We start from the raw sequence: 17170 nt of genomic DNA on the forward strand, positions 1-17170 counted from the left end.
AGGGAGAGGGAGAGGGAGAGGGAGAGAGGGAGAGAGGGAGAGGGAGAGGAAGAGGTGGAAGTGACCCCCAGACTCCCAGGTGCTGGCACCCTTGGCCCCTGCGGGTGCTGGGTCACACCTTCCCCTTGTCTGCCCCTCAGGGAGCAGCTGCGTGCTTGAGTCTCTCTGTCCTCACAGACAAAGGAGGCGGAATGTTCTGCACAAGCCCAGGCTCTTCCTAGCAGGGCTTTGGAGAGAATGGCAGACAAGCACAGAAGCAGCCTCCATGAGGGGCCCTCTCCCCAGGGCTGCTTCTCGGCTGCTGGCAGACAACAGGACGCTGGGCGCTGCCCCTAGAGGGGGGACGGTGCTGGGACCCCTGGCCTTGCAGGGGGGAGGCCTTTCTCCCCCCCCCCCCCCCTCCTCTGTGCTCCCAGAGCTGGGCTGGCCTGTTCCGGGAGGCTAGGTTGCCATGGCGACATCAAGCCCATGAATGGACCACCTCCCGCCAGGAGGGGGAGGGAGGGAGGTGAGGACGTGTGAAATCGATTCAGTTGTATGCAGGGATAATGCACTGGAGCCCAAGCCCGCAGGACGGAGAGTCTGCTGGGAGACTCGCAGTTTAATCCCCTGGGCTCCTCCCTCCCTGCAGCAGGCCTGCCGGGGGCTTCTCTGCTCCCCGAGAGCTCTGGGCGGCGGATCTGCTCTGCTCTCTGCCCTGTGGCAGGAGGAAGCTTGGCTCTGCATCTCCTATGAGGTGAATCTCTCCACATCTGCACCTTTGATGTTAAGCGGGTACTATTACTATTATTTTTTTTTCCCCTGGCTTGGATGCATGTTGGAAAATGACTTTGGGGGAGAATGTGAATGGGAATCTCTGTGCTTGTGTGTCTTTTTTTAGTTTAATTTTTTTTTATTAGTGATCTAATAATGATTAATAAGATTGTAGGATAAGAGGGGTATAATTCCACACAGTTCCCACCACCAGAGTTCTCTGTCCCATCCCCTCCATTGAGAGCTTCCTATTCTTTTATATATTATTTATTTATTTCCCCTTTTGTTGCCCATGCGGTTTTTTTTATTGTTGTAGTTATTATTGTTCTTGTTATTGATGTCATTGTTATTAGACAGGACAGAGAGAAACAGAGAGAGGAGGGAAAGACAGAGATGGGGAGAGAAAGACAGACACCTGCAGACCTGCTTCACCGCCTGTGAAGCGACTCCCCTGCAGGTGGGGAGCCAGGGGCTCGAACAGGGATCCTTATGCCGCCGGTCCTTGAGCTTTATGCCATCTGTGCTTAACCCATTGCACTGCCACCTGACTCCCGCTTCCCTGTTCTTTATCCCTCTGGGAGTCTGGACCCAAATTCTTTATGGGAAGCAGAAGGTGGGAGTTCTGGCTTCTGTCAATGCTTCTCCACTGGACATGGGTGTTGGCAGGTGGATCCACACCCCCAGCCTGTGTCTGTCTGTCCCTAGTGGGGCAGGGCTCTGGGGAGGGGAGGCTCCAGGACACATGGGTGAGGGTGTCTGCCCAGGGAAGTCAGGTTGGAATCATGGCAGCATCTGCAACTTGGTGGCTGAAAGGCAGCAAGATATAAAGCAGGACAAATTGTTTAATAAACAGGAACCCATAGGTAGGAACAGAGCAGACAAAATTAGGGGTCTTCCTATGGGAAGAAGCCAGGAAGTCTATTTTAGACATGTTCCAAGGGGCCCATGACTTTAGTAATTTCTGCCTGAGCCCAACAGCTCACATGCAGGTGGGCTGAAAGTCTTGTCTGGGAAGATGGTGTCAGAGTTGAGAACAGCATTTACTCAGCAGAGGAAGGGCTGCTGCATTTTGCAAGGCGTAGGCTAGCCCGTGTGTGTCAGCCAGTGAGGGTGACAAGAGGTGTTCTCTGAGCACGTCAGGGTCCTGCTCTTGGGTTTGATGGGAGTGATGGACCCACAGGGTCCTGGCTGATTGTGTGCAGGGAGGGGGATCTTGTGACACGAGGCAGGGAGCCTGTGTGAACTCAGCTGCTGCAAGGAGTCCAAGTCATCTGAGAACATTTACGCGGGTTGCTTGCTGGCTCCTCTCAGCTGGGCTGCACCTGTAGGGCTTGCTGTCACTGCAGACCTGCAGCTCTGGTCTGTGTGTCTGTGTGTGTGTGTGTGTCACTCAGGTGTCACCCTCCCCATTGGTATGGACTACAGGTCAGAGTCAGGGAATGCACCCAGTGGGCAGAGCTGCTCAGGAGAGCAGGGCGCCCGGGCAGACCAGGGCCCCTCTCTGTCTGCCTTCCCAACGGGTCACTTGTGGGACAGGGGAACATGACTTGTTTACATAACACAAACCAATATTTGCTCCCCTTTCTTGTCTTTGGCACCCGCCCGCTTCCAAGGGCAATGTTTGCTAGGTCCTGGCCAAACTCCTGCTGACGGTGCCCTTCTTCCTGGGCGCCAAGAATTAACCGTGACATTCATGCAGCCAGAACTGGGCCCGGGCTGGACTTTCCAAGGCTTCCTTGGGGAGCCATTGATTCTGGCTCTGTGTGTGTGTGTGTGTGTGTGTGTGTGTGTGTGTGTGTGTGTGTGTGTGTTTGTAAGCCATGGGAAGATCTTGGGCTTGTTTGCTGAGCTGAGCTTGGGCTCAGACAGCGATGGCTGTGTACCTGGAAGCATTTGGCCCTTACCGTCGGGCTAGAGTCAAACAGTCCTTGTACTGAGGCTGATGGGTGCAGAGTTATTCAGGCTTTGTGTCTCCCTGTCCTTTTTTGTGAAGCCTGGTCTTTGTGTGTGTTTTTCCTTTTAACTGAAATATTTAATGTCTATAAACCAATTCAGATTCGTAGAGGTCTAGGCCCATCCTGTCTGTGTGGAGACCCCGGGATTCCCAGGTGCTGGGGTGGTGAGATATGGACCCAAAGGGCCATTACTATTATTATAAGGGCCTCTCGCGCTTACCCAGGTTTGCTCTCTTTATCCGATGACCTCAGACTTTTGTTGTCCTGGTTGTTGAGTGGCATTTGTTGTTCCCAACCAGAATCAGGTATTTGGGATCTGTCTTCTTTGGGCCTTTCTGCTGGCTTGCCAAGCTAGTTTGGTCTAAGTCTGACCCGTCAGAGAATTCACGGCGCCTTCTTCAGGCACTGCAGCTCGCACCCCAGGCAGAGTAGGGCTCAGTCTAACCACAGAGGGCCAGTCAGCAGTGCTACTCTGAGCTATACAGCTGCTCCTTGCCTGCTGAAACCTGCTCACTGCACACACAGAGTTCCCACTAGAGCTTCCTCTGGCTCCACAGCACTCCCATGTGGTGCTGGGGTCGGAGTCTGGGCTGCGGGGTTGACAAATTCCGCCCACACCTCTGCGACCCATCCTGCTAGCCTTTGGCCAGCTTCTTATTACAGAATCCAGGTGTTCACACTCACTTTTAGGGAAACGTGATTTTTTGATTTTTTAAAAGATGCCTGTGGCTTTTCTTTTCTCTTCTTTTTTTAATATTTATTTATTCATTTTGGTTGCCCTTGTTATCTTATTGTTCTCATCCTTGTTGGATAGGACAGAGAGAATTGGAGAGAGGAGGGGAGACAGAAGGGGAGATAAAGACACCTGCAGACCTGCTTCACTACCTGGGAAGCGACTCCCCTGCAGGTGGGGAGCCAGGGGCTCAAACCGGGATCCTTACGCTGGTCCTTGTGCTTTGCTCCACATGCGCTTAACCTGCTGTGCTATCGCCCGACTCCCGCCTGTGGCTTTTTTTTGCACCACTATATATATTTTTTATTATCTTTACCTATTCATTGGATAGAAACAACCAGAAATCAAGAGTGAAGGAGGAGATAGGGAGGGAGATAGACAGAGAGTCACCTGCAGCCCTGCTTCACCACTCGCAAAGCTTTCCCCCTGCAGCTAGGGACCAGGGGCTTAAACCCCAGCCCTTGCAGATTGTAATATGTGCACTCAACCAGGTGCGCCACCACCTGGCCTGTCCAGGTCCACTATAGAATGCCTTTATTTATATTGCACAGAAACAGAGAGAAATTGAGAGGGCAAGGAGAGGCTGGGGAGGGAAAGAGGGACAGACCTGCAGACCTGCTTTCCCCCCTGTGGGGAGTGGGGGCTTGAACCCGGGTCCTTGTGCATAATAGCATGTCTGGGTGTGCCAGGGAGCGTGCTTGCTTCAATTCCTGAGCAGGATTAGTTTCTCGGACAAGTCTGCTAAACACATCCTCCAGCTGCAAGGGCCTTTGGAGGCCTGTGTGCTTTCTGGGGTGAAGGAAGGCAGTTTGCCCGCAGGAATGGAGGTCTGGGGAGATGGGCTGAGGGAGGCGTTTCTCAGCACAGCGTCTCTCCCTCAGCCTCTCCGGGGCTTTTTTGAATCAGGACTCTTGAGTTTCACCTGCCCCTGTCCCTTCCTGCAGGAGGGGCCGTCCCTGAGTGTTGAGAATGTGGGTGGGAGTAGGAAAAGGGGGCATCCCCTTTAGAGGAGCCTTTGCCACATGGCCTGATGCTGTATTCACATCATTAGTCTTGTGTCCTGTTTCTAGAAAACTTAGGATGCAAACTGATTAGGGTGTTTGCATTTGAAAATAACATTATAGGCCATTGTGATGCCTTTGGGGACATTTGTTTCCACATCTTGTCCTTGATTGGGGGTTTAATGGTTTATAGCCCATAGTAAAATACAGTCATTGGTCCATGTGTAACATTTCTCAGTTTTCCACATAACAATCAACCCCCCACACCTAGGTCCTCCTCTGACTTCATGTTCCAGGACCTGGACACTCCCTAGCCCCACCCCAGAGTCCTTTACTTTGGGGCAAAGTTTCCCCTTCTGTTCTGATGTCTCCACTTCTGTCCATGAGTGAGATCAGCCCATCTTTATCCTGCTCTCTCTGGCTGATCTCACTTCACAAGATTCTTTAAATTCCATCCAAAATGAGGTGAAGAAGGTGACTTCATCCCTCTTCCCAGCTGAGTAGTATTCCATGGTGTATCTAGACCACAGCTTTCTCAGCCACTCATCTGATGTTGGGCACCTGGGTTGATCCAGATTTGGGCTGTTACACATTGTGCTGCTGTGAACACAGGTGCACACAGATCTTTCTGGATGGGTGCGTTGGGTTCCTTAGGATCTATCCCAGGAAAGGACTTGCAGGGTCATAGGGCAGGTCCCCTTCCAGCTTCTGAGAGTCTCCAGACTGCTCTCCACAGGGGCTGGACCAACCTTTTGGAAATACTTCTGTGGCCTGGTGCTGGCCCAGGAGAGGTAAGTGTGTGTGTGTGTGTGTGTGTGTGTGTGTGTGTGTGTGTGTGTGTGTGTGTGTGTGAGAGAGAGAGAGAGAGAGTGTGTGATTGTGTGTCTAACTGTGTGTGTGTGACTGTGAGTGTGTGTGTGTGAGTGTGAGTGTGTGTGAGTGTGTGAGTTTGAATGAGTGTGTGTGTGTGTGAGTGTGTGTGTGTTTGTGTGTGAGTGTGTGAGTGTGTGTTAGTGTGAGTGTGTGTGTGTGTATGTGTGAGTGTGTGTGAGTGTGTATGTGTGTGTGTGAATGTGTGTGTATGTGTGAGTATGTGAGTGTGAGTGTGTGTGTGAGTGTGTATGTGTAATTGTGTGAGTGTGTGTGTGTGTGTCTGTGTGAGTGTGTGTGTGTCGTCACTAATGAGTTTCGGTGTCAGTGGGCTCTGAGTAGAGATTTCTACTGCAGTATGACACTGGTTTGCCTTTTGTTGTTACTGGATCCCCAGATGTATCTTCACTATCCTGATTTCAATATCAAGACCACAGATCTATCAAGGATGTTTGACTGTCATTTTATTTAAGGTCTTTGCCACCAGAGTTATCGCCACATTCCACCCTCTCCCCTGGAATTTAGCTCACCAATCATGGGATCCACCTCTTGAAAATGTACCTTTCCCCAGTTTCTCAACTGTTCACAGCTTTGCAGCCAGTGCCACAAAGAATCTGGAAAAGTCTGTTAGCTCCCCGCCCCCCAATTCCCATAACAATCAGCAATCAGTTCTCACTGCACCTGGCCTCCAGCCAGACACCCAGACAGACAGCCACGGACCGGACGTTCTGTCTGGCAAGGGTCCTTGCTGGACTTCTCCTGGAGATGGAGCCACACGGTGTGGGTGTCTCACGTCACACATCCCCACTCAGCCATCTGCTCGCACGCATGCAGCTCTCCCTAGGGGCCGTCTGCTATGAACTTACACCTGTGTATTTGAGGGTTCTACCCGCAGTTCCCACTTCATGTGGTGACTCCAGTTGCCCTGTGCAAAGTGGCAGGTGCATTTTTGGATCCCCCAACAGCACGCACGTCCACGCTCCAGGACCTCGCCCTCTCCAGCTCCTGCTACTGTCTGGGTTACGATTCATAGCTGGCTGGTGAGAAGTGGTCTTTCACTCAAGCGCATGATACTATATGGATGTATTCTCCCTGACATGGACTGGCTGCCTTTTTGCCTTCATACTGCTTACACTTCTTTTATCTATCTATCTATCTATCTATCTATCTATCTATCTATCAATCTATTTGCCGGGCTAGCTTCTCGAGCAGGAGACAGATGACCAGGGACTCATGGCTGAGCTGGGAACACAGTTCAGTCTTTATTGATGAGTGGGGATGCAGTGCAATCAATATAATCTCTATTCATTAGAAAATCCTGTCCTTTATATCTCCTGAGGTGGAAGTGTCAGGTCGGAAGAGGAAATATGTAGGATACGGGGGTGGGGAGAAGGAAAAAGCCTTCCTATCAAGCTTGCATCTAACCAGTGGGGATTAAACCAATGCCCTGTAGGCAGGGCGGGTCTCAGGTAAAGCAATGATTATGTAAATAGACCACAGCATAAAGCAGTGCAACAGAAGGGGTCTCAGAAGCAGAATTAGAAGCAGACCAACATCTATTTATTTTTATTTATTACTGGATAGAGACAGAGAGAAATCGAGAGGGGAGGGGAGATAGCGAGAGTGACAGAGACACCTGCACACTTGCTTCACTGCTCCTGAAGTTTTCCCCATGCAGGTGGAGACCAGGGACTTGAACCTGAGTCCTTGAACACTGTGAGGAGTGCACCCAACCTGGAGAGCCACCCTCTGGCCCCCCCAATAACGGTTACAAATTGTTTAATAAGCGGGAACCAAAATGTAAGAATAGAGCAGAATATATGAGTATAAGAGGTCTTCATGTAGGAAGAAGCTAGGAAGTCTATTTTAGGTATATTCCAAGCAGTCCATGACTTTAGTCATTTTTTTTTTGCCTCCAGGGCTATTGTTGGGGCTTGGTGCCTGCATCATGAATCCACTGCTCCTGGAGGCCATTTCTCCCCCCTTTTGTTGCCCTTGTTGTTGTAGCCTTGTTGTGGTTATTATTGTTATTGTTGATGTCTTTCATTGTTGGATAGGACAGAGAGAAATGGAGAGAGGAGGGGAAGACAGAGGGGGGAGAGAAAGACAGACACCTGCAGACCTGCTTCACCACCTGTGAAGCGACTCCTCCTGTAGGTGGGGGGCCGGGGGCTCAAACCAGGATCCTTACACTGGTCCTTGCGTTTTGTGCCACCTGCGCTTAACCCACTGCGCTACTGCTCGACCCCCACTTTAGTTATTTTTGCTTGAGCCTGACAGCTAACATGCAGGTGAACTAAAAATATTGTCTGGGAAGATAGTGTCAGAGTTGAGAATAGGACTAGAAACTGGGTTAGGGCAGAAAGTAGCTCCCACGCATAAGGAATAAGTCTCTAAATACCATTAACTGTCTACCCCATCCATCTGCCCCAGGCCCCATGTCTGTTCACATCCAGCACAGGAGCCCGTGTGGCCTCCGAGTCCCCATCAGTCTGAGCTCACAGTCCATGGTCACAGCTGGAACATTCTAGGCTGCTCTCATGTCAGGACCCGTCTTCCTCAAGGGGCAGAGCAGGCTGACCAGCCTCCCTGCAGAGAGTGGGGAGTCCCCACCATGGCTGCTCTGCAGTGAGGGCATGTCCTGGAGAGGCCCCAGGAGGGTTTGTGCTGACGTTCCTGATGGAGGTGACAGTGATGGTGGAGAGACGTGTAGGCCCATCATGTCTGTGTGGGAGTCCCAGGATCCCTCACCAGGGCCCCGGATGATGGGGTGGGCTGACAGTGACCAAAGGCCGTCATTAGAGTGTGCTGGTCTCTGCCCCTCACCCAGCCTTTGTCGCCCTTACTTTATCTGACGGGGTTAGCCTGCCAGTGGCTGAGGGAAGTGAGGTAGGGCTAGGAGAGGAGGTGTGGAGGCCTGAGGGGTGGTTATTTGACGAGGTCCTTTCTGGTGTCTTCTGTAGGTCTTTGCACTTGCTCGCTGCACTTACAGAGTCTGCCTCCATGACAGAGGACTGCCGCACACGTTTACTTTGAAGAATGTGGCGTCCCCAAAGGTACAGGTACAGGATTTTCTTACCTGCCCGTCTCCTCGGAATACAAGCCTCTGAAATACGTGGCAGATGCTACTAAGTCTGTGCTTAGCACCCCTCAGATTCTAAAGACAGGGGGTGCTTAGCTGAGTCAGAACTTCATGAAAAAGGGGCCGGGCAGTGGCGTACCTGGTTAAGTGCACATAGTAAAAGAAAGAAAGAAAGAAAGAAAGAAAGAGAGAAAGAAAGAAAGGAAGAGGGTTCGAGTTCAAGTCTCCTGCACCCCACCTGCAGGGGGTACTCTGCACAGGCGGTGAAGCAGGGCTGCAGGTGTCTTTCTCTCTCCCTCTCTCTGTCCCTCCTCACTCAGTTTCACTCTTCCCTTTCCAAGAACATAGAAACAATGGCTTCCAGAAGAAACAGCAAACCCTAGTGGTGACCCTGGAGGGGAAAATGCCTGCAGAATGACCAAGTCTGATCAGGCCTCTGACAGGCTCAGCGTGACCAACATCCTTGCCTTTCTGCTGGTCTAGATTTCCCTTCTTCTCCTCCTCCTCCTCCTCCTTCTCCTCCTCCTCGTCCTCCTGCTCCTTCTCCTCCTGCTCCTCCTCCTCTTCCTCCTCCTCCTCCTTCTTCTTCTTCACCTTCTTCTCCTCCTCCTCCTTCTCCTCCTCCTCCTTCTCCTCCTCCTCCTCCTTCTCCTCCTCCTCCTTCTCCTCCTCCTCCTTCTCCTCCTCCTCCTTCTCCTCCTTCTCCTCCTCCTCCTCCTTCTCCTCCTCCTCCTTCTCCTCCTCCTCCTCTTCCTCCTCCTCCTCCTCCTTCTTCTTCTTCACCTTCTCCTCCTCCTCTTTCTTCTCCTTCTCCTTCTACTCCTCCTCCTCCTCCTCCTTCTCTTCCTCCACCTCCTTCTCCTCCTCCTCCTCCTTCTCCTCCTCCTCCTCCTCCTTCTCCTCCTCCTTCTCCTCCTCCTCCTCCTTCTCCTCCTCCTTCTCCTCCTCCTCCTCCTTCTCCTCCTCCTCCTCCTTCTCCTCCTCCTCCTTCTCCTCCTCCTCCTCCTCCTCCTCCTCCTCCTTCTCCTCCTCCTCCTTCTCCTCCTCCTTCTCCTCCTCCTCCTCCTTCTCCTCCTCCTCCTCCTCTCCTCCTCCTCTTCCTCCTCCTCCTCCTCTTTCTTCTTCACCTTCTCCTCCTCTTTCTTCTCCTTCTACTCCTCCTCCTCCTCCTCCTTCTTCTTCTCCTTCTTCTTCTCCTTCTTTTCTGTCTCCTCCTCCTCCTCTTCCTCCTCCTCCTTCTTATTCTTCCTTTTTTTTTTTATCAGTTCCCATCAGTGATTCTGTGCTGAGATGAACTCTGTCCTTTGGGGTGGTTAATATTTTGAATCAGAACTTCTCTTGAGCTTATTAGACACTGACTGGACTTTAACCTCCAGAACAGAAAATTTGTTGAAGGCATTCTGAGGAGGTCTGAGGTGACAGTCTCAGGTGTGATGCTCCTCTCAGGGTAAAAAGCGAATACAGGCAAACCCAGTCTGCTTTCCTTTAGATTTTTTAAAAAAATTATTTACTTATTTATTACTTTTTGTTGCCCTTGTTTTATTGTTGTAATTATTGTTGTAGTTATTATTGTTGTTGTCATTGTTGGATAGGACAGAGAGAAATGGAGAGAGGAGGGGATGACAGAGAGGGGGAGAGAAAGACAGACACCTGCAGACCTGCTTTACCGCCTGTGAAGCGACTCTCCTGCAGGTGGGGAGCAGGGGGCTTGAACTGGGATCCTTAGGCCAGTCCTTGCACTTTGCACCACCTGCGCTTAAGCCACTGAACTACCACCTGACTCCCTCCTTAGATTTGAGTATCAGTGAAGCGACAGGGACAAAGGTGTAGGCAGACACATGTTCTCAGCTGTATTTCCCGTCACTCCTTCCTTCAGACTCTAAGAAAAAAGTGTCTGTGATGACTGAATCTGGCTGCCCTGGCTGGGGGCTGGCTTGGAGGTGGAGGGAGGGTCCGAGGGCTGCTAGAGATCTAAGCCCGGATGTCTGAGGCTGTCGGGGTTCTGGGGGGGCAGGAATGAGTCAGCCCAGCTCCCACTTCCCCACCTGGCCTGTTGGTCACCAGAAGACAGGCAGAGATCAGGGAACCACGGGCCAGCAGAGGCAGGAGTGAGTTCGCTAAGGGGCGTCCCCATGTACTGTGGTGGCGGATGATACACAAACCTCCTCAGGGTACCATGGCGGGAACGGGACATTCCATTGACGCAATTACAAGTTTATAAAGGGGTAGCTGTGCAGGGAGAGTGGCCAAGCTGGACAATTGCTGACACTCCCGTGGAGGGGATCCATCTAGAAGGGTAGTCTCTGATCCTCTCTCACCGGCTCTCAGGGACCACGTGATTGTGATTCAGAAAGCAGGACTCGGGGGGTACTCTGGTATGAACACTCATTTATTTGGAGATAGGTACAGGTTTACATAGAGAGTTAAACAAAGAACATTTTTCACATATGTCAGAAATTACAGGTTTCTTAAAGGTCAGCTTGCCCCTATGGTAGGGGGCTGGTATGACAAGAATTGATGAGATACATAAAGGTCAAAATGATTAGTCTCCATGATGCAGGCAAGTTAATTATCCAAAGGCATTTGAGAGAAGCATAGGGGTTAAACCAGTAAGGTGAGGTAGAGAAAAGAAAAACAAAACCTGATGTAAATCACAGATATCAAAGATCACAAGGAAATAGAATTTGGGGCTTTTCACTGTCCGGTGTTAGAGTGTATGACAGGGTGTGTTCTCCTTTGTGATCAAAAGGTGAAGTGGATGTGTGAACTTTGAGTGAACCCTCAAGCAGGCAGCCATTTGGCCTGCTGCTAGCAGGGAGAAACTAAGTGTGAGAGGCCTGCAGGCTTTCTGTGAGCTTGGGATACTAACAAGGAGAAACTGAATCTGGGAGACTTTTTCCTCTTGGCTCATCTCTATAAGGAGAGAGGCTAACAAGTGGGGTGTCTTTCCAGACCTCCATCCAAGCATGGGAGAGCTCCCCTAAGCTCTACCACGCTTTCACATAGTCCCACAGCCAATGAGGCCAATATCTCCTTATAAGGGAAAAGAGAGCAAGGCCATGAGAGAGTATGGATGGTGATGCAGGAACTCAGAAATAGAAATGTAAGGAAGGGAAGCCCACCAGAGGAGGGGTGGGGTGATGCGGCAAGGCTGATGGGAAGGTTGGAATTCCCCCAGAACTCCGGCCACATCTCACTCGACCACAAGGCTGGCATGCCAAGGGGAGTCTGATAGAGAAGCTTCTGGGGAGTCAACCATCCATGCTCAAACACACATCAGACCCACAAGAGGTGGGATTAACCCCAGGAGGAAGAAAAGAGAAAACTGTCAGGGCTGGTGAACTGTTGAGCAGGGGCAAAAAGTCAATAAAATACAATAAGTGAATAACACAAACAGTGGCAAAGCTGGGCAGAATCACAGGCCTCTGCATGTGTGTGTGTGTCTGTGCAACTTCCTCCGTACTTAGGAGAAAAACAAAAAACACACGAGAAGTAGATCTAGTGGCTTTGTGTCTGTGAAAGGCAAGCTGGCACGTTTCTCTACGTGTCTTGGAGCTGAGGGCTTCAGGGAACGGAGCTGCCTAGAGAGAGGTCCCAGATCAGCAGTCACAGCCCATCCAACTGCCCCTTAGAGTTGGCATCCAGCTCTGTGAACACTCCTTAGCTGGCCCTGGCGCATGTCTGCACCAATAACCTAAAGAATTTTGAGTGCTAAGTGGCTTTTGTCTCATTTGGAAGGAGAGCTCTGATCTCTATTTCTGAGGGTCATAGACGGGACAGAACAGACACGTGGAGTGTGCGTGGCCTTCCAGTTCATCCTCCCCTTGTATGGGGCTAGTGGGGGAAGATTTCAGGCCAAGTTGGTTCCCACGTGTCACAAATAATCCCAACAAAGAATTGAGGAGAAAACTTGACCACAGGAACTTTAGACTTTATTCAGTGAAGTTGAGAACACCCATATGTCAGAGAGAGAGGGAGACAGAGAGAGAGAGAGACACAGAGAGAGAGAGAGAGGGACCCAGCCATGTCCACAGGCAAAGCTTATACACACCCCAGCCCCGCCTCCACCTTTCTAAGCCACACCTGGTCCCACTCCAGTTTCCTGTGCGACAATGTCCTTCTCCCCCTGCACACAACTGTGCCTGGGAACATGTGTTCTGGCTGGTGCAGCAGTGTCTGTGCTCCCCAGGTACTTCCTGTCACTTCTGACCTCAGCACCCTAAATAGGGAAGTCTACCATTAGCAATAAAAGCCTTGCAACACCTACTGTTATAAGCCCTTCTTTTAAATTTATATTTATTTTCTGGCCTGTGACATAGTCAGATGGAATTACTATCTGCAGATGACGAAACTGTGATGCCCTTTTGGCCACGGTAGGTGGAACGACAGGGGTCAAAGTGGGTGTCTGGTTTTTATCCTGCTTTTAAAGAAACCGTATGTAGGGTTTCCTTTGGGGTTGGTTGAGTTCCTCCACACCTCTGACCAGGGAGAGTTCTGGGGGTGTAAGGTACTCACCATGTGTGTTGGGAGCACATCTGGAAGTCACCCTGGACTTGGAGGAAGGACTCGCACTTCAAAGGCACGGCCTCCTTGTACTTTTCTCTGGGAATGTCCGTATTCAGAGGTGAAGCTTCTGGAAAACAATGTTGTGGTAGTTTTCAGACCCCAGACTTCCTGACACTTGCTATCAGAACTACTGCTGATGGCTCCCTTTGCAACTGTGTTTGCAAAATGGATGTTTTGTTTGTAATTTGTCTCTAAGATGCATTCCTCTGGCTAATTTTCCATGAGGTCTGTCTTTCTGGCTCTGTCCTGTTATCATAAAATCCTGCTCGACGGTAAAGTCTGGATATTTCAGAGACCCCTGTCCACAGGCTTGAACCCAGGTCCCCAGTGCTCTGCAGCTTTTTCTGGGACAGGCTTCTGGGGTCCTGCAGCAAAGTTCCCGGGTGCAGTTTGCCTGGGCCAAGGGCAACAGGGTTTGTGTGCGGGAGAGTTTGAGAAGCCCACTCTCCAGGTCCTTGGATAGCCCAGGGCTTGGGTTTGAGTACTGGGACCAACCAACCGACCAACCGACTGACTGACCGACCGACCGACCGACCGAAGTACCTTTCCCTTTCTCTCTCTCTCTCTCTCGTTCTTTCTCTCTCGTTCTTTCTCTCTTTATCTCTCTCTCGTTCTTTCTCTCTTTCTCTCTCTTTTTCTCTCTCATTCTTTCTCTCTTTCTCTCTCACTTTCTCTCTCTTTCTCTTTCTCTCTCTTTCTCTCTCTTTCTCTCTCTCTCTCATTCTTTCTCTCTTTCTCTCTCTCTTTCTCTCTATCTCTCTCTCTCTCTTTCTTTCTTTCTCTCTCTTTTTCTCTCTCAATCTTTCTCTCTTTCTCTCTCACTTTCTCTCTCTTTCTCTTTCTCTCTCTTTCTCTCTCTTTCTCTCTCTCTCTCATTCTTTCTCTCTTTCTCTCTCTCTTTCTCTCTATCTCTCTCTCTCTCTTTCTTTCTTTCTCTCTCTTTTTCTCTCTCAATCTTTCTCTCTTTCTCTCTCACTTTCTCTCTCTTTCTCTTTCTCTCTCTTTCTCTCTCTTTCTCTCTCTCTCTCATTCTTTCTCTCTTTCTCTCTCTCTTTCTCTCTATCTCTCTCTCTCTCTTTCTTTCTTTCTCTCTCTTTTTCTCTCTCAATCTTTCTCTCTTTCTCTCTCACTTTCTCTCTCTTTCTCTTTCTCTCTCTTTCTCTCTCTCTCATTCTTTCTCTCTTTCTCTCTCTCTTTCTCTTTCTCTCTTTCTTTCTCTCTCTCTCTTTCTTTCTCTCTCTCTTTCTCTCTATCTCTCTCTTTCTCTCTCTTTCTTTCTTTCTTTCTCTCTCTTTTTCTCTCTCATTATTTCTCTCTTTCTCTCTCACTTTTCTTTCTCTTTCTCTCTCTCTCTCTTTCTTTCTCTCATTCTTTCTCTCTTTCTCTCTCTCTTTCTCTCTTTCTTTCTCTATCTCTCATTCTTTCTCTCTTTCTCTCTCTCTCTTTCTCTCTCATTCTTTCTCTCTTTCTCTCTCTCACTTTCTCTCTCTCTTTTTCTTCCTATATTTAGTGACACTGGATTTATGGGTGCATGCAATTTTATTACTCCAGTTACCTTTTCCATTAAAAAAAAAGCTATATATATGCAGAGATCTGAAGTGAGAGAAAATGAAGGAACAGAGGAGGGAAGGAGGGAGGGAGAGAGGGAGCAGGAAAAGGAGGGAGAGAGGGAGGGAGGGAGGGAGAGAGGGAGCAGGAAAAGGAGGGAGAGAGGGAGGGAGGGAGGGAGAGAGGGAGCAGGAAAAGGAGGGAGAGAGGGAGGGAGGGAGGGAGAGAGGGAGCAGGAAAAGGAGGGGGAGAGGGAGGGAGGGAGGGAGGGAGAGAGAGAGAGAGAGAGAGACCAACCCAGCATAGATGACTCCCTGTGGCTATGGTCCTCCCATGTGGTGCTGGGGCTCGAACCCAGACTTCACACATGACCAGGCACATGGACATAGCCAGGGAAATTAATTTTGATGCTGAATTAGAGTTCCCTTCTCTCATGGACCCCAGTTAGTTTGTTAGGGACTTGTTGGTCCCTGAACAGAGAGGAAACGTTTTCAATATTTGGAAATTGTGTTTCACAGGAAATACTGACTCACTTAAAATTTTTTTTTTTTTTTAAAGGAGAAAACAAAAGACCAACTCTGACTTTGAAGTTTATGGATGGTTCCCCATGCATTCCTCTAGAGGGCTTGCCTTTTGTTTATTTGTTTTCCTTAGTTTTCACTCACAGTCAGTGGCCCTGGCAGGAAGACCTCAGAGTTAACCAGTTCATGGCTGCGGTTTCCTGAAAGGCCAGGCTCTGTGCACTAGTAGGAATGGCACCTCCCAGGGCTTGGCTGGGGTGTCCAGCAGCCTCTGTGTCTGCTCACTGGGCTTCCTTTCTTCCCTGGTCCCTTTCACTGTGTCAGTGGCCTACTTTGAAGTTTCCAATAGAAGCTAAAGAGACTTCCTTGACTTGGCTCTTGATCCTGACTCTCTCTTCAGCAGAGCAGAAGGCCCTGGCTTTGAGACCATGGCTGAGTGCAGACAGAAACCACAGACTCCCTCTTCTCTTTCCACTGTCTCCTCCTTTTTTCCTCCTCCTCCTCCTTCTTTTGGGATTAAAAAAAATCATTTATATTAATAGAACAGAAAGAAATTGAGATAGTGGTGGGAAGGGGATAGAGAGACAGAGAGATACCTGCAGACCTGTTTGACAGCTGGGAAGCTTCCTCCCTGCAGGTGGGGACGGAGGGTTTGAACCTGGGTCTCTGTGCATGGTTACCAACTCCTCTTTTCTGTCTGCTCACAACAGCTTCCCCAGGGGCCTGGGGGGCCTGCCAGGAGGAGCTCAGTGAAAAAGAGTATTTGAGAGCAAAGTGTCCAAAAGAAGAAAAAATGCCCACCACTATTTGGAACTTGCAATAGGAAATAATTAACGGTGTGTGTGTGTGTGTGTGTGTGTGTGTGTACGCTTCGCTGTCTGTTTTTACTGATTCGACTGCGACCTTATGCTAGTTTAGGAGAACACTTCCACAGCTCTAAAAGTGGGCACATTCCCCACACCCCTCAGCAAAGTCCCAGTACCCATCCCTGCTTCACCGCTCATGAAGCTTTCCCCCTGCAGGTGGGGACCAGGGGCCTGAACCTGGGTCCTTGTGCACTGCAGTGTGTGTGTTAACCAGGTGCGCCACCGCCTGGCCCCAATTGTCCTAGTTTTCTAAAGGGATAGTGGCCGAGTCGAGCAGTGGCCTTCACTCCTGAACCCTTCGTGCTTGGCAGATGCCGCTTCTCCTTTGTGTCGTTTCATTTCTGACTCACACAAGCCCACCGAGTAGGCCCTGGGTCGCCACCTAAAAGCCCATTTATATGGCACAGTGGCTCTTTGTACATGGCTCCGAGAAGCTTGGCGGTTCTGAAAGATGTGTTAGAAACCTTCCCTCTCTTGCCCAGCCACTGTCTTCACCCAGTTTTGCAAAGTGGAGACAACCACATTTTCCTGTTTGTCATATTCTAACCTGTCCACCGGCATCTGCAAATGCTCTGTACATGAGCTGAGACTTCAGGGGCCGGGCGGTGGCACACCTGGCTGAGAGCACATGTCACAGAGCATGAGGACCCAGGTTCAAGCCCCTGTCCCCACCCGCAGGGGAGAAGCTTCAGGGGTGGTGAAGCAGGGTTGCAAACATCTCTCTGTCTCTCCCCTTCTCTCTCTCTCTCTCTCCCTCTCTTCCCTCTTGATGTCTGTCTCCATCCAATAAACCAAATACACAGCACTGACTACACAGCCCCCCCCCCCCCCACGAGTCTCCCTGCAGCAAAGCCCCCTTCAGTGCTCTTTAAAAACATCACGTCTGTGGATTCACTGTGCTTGCCCAGAGATGGCGAGGAGGGTACTGAGGAGAGCCACGGACGACCGAATGAAGGCGAGAACCGGCCTTTAGAATCAGTGGCAAGGACAGACCGTTTGACTTTCCCTTTGAAAACCGTAAACGCTTTGAGGTGGGGACCTTCGAGTCCTGGGCACCAGGGTGCCAGCAACAGCCCTGTGTCCTCTGGGGCTTTGCAGCTTGTCTAATTCAAAGAGATGTTTGAGATGAGATGTGACCTGCAAGGTCCCCCCCCCCCCCCGTCCCTTCTTTACACAAGGCTTTCTGGACCGAGGGGGGAAGAAAGGAACACGGCAATACGGCATGCTCTCTCTCTGCTATACGGCTCTGCGATGACACTGATGTTCTGTGTTGGT

General features: G+C 50.3%; 1 protein-coding gene across 1 annotated transcript in view; it reads left to right on the forward strand.

Annotated features, from left to right (window-relative positions):
• Positions 1–521: 521 nt before the first annotated feature.
• Positions 522–17170, forward strand: part of MYO16 (myosin XVI) — a gene marked incomplete at its 3' end in the record, with an annotated part of 147682 nt that continues 131033 nt past the window's right edge. The window contains exon 1 of the mRNA XM_060191878.1: positions 522–736. The remainder of the gene's footprint in view (positions 737–17170) is intronic.

This window comes from Erinaceus europaeus, chromosome 5, assembly GCF_950295315.1.
Source record: "Erinaceus europaeus chromosome 5, mEriEur2.1, whole genome shotgun sequence".
Lineage (NCBI taxonomy): Eukaryota > Metazoa > Chordata > Mammalia > Eulipotyphla > Erinaceidae > Erinaceus > Erinaceus europaeus.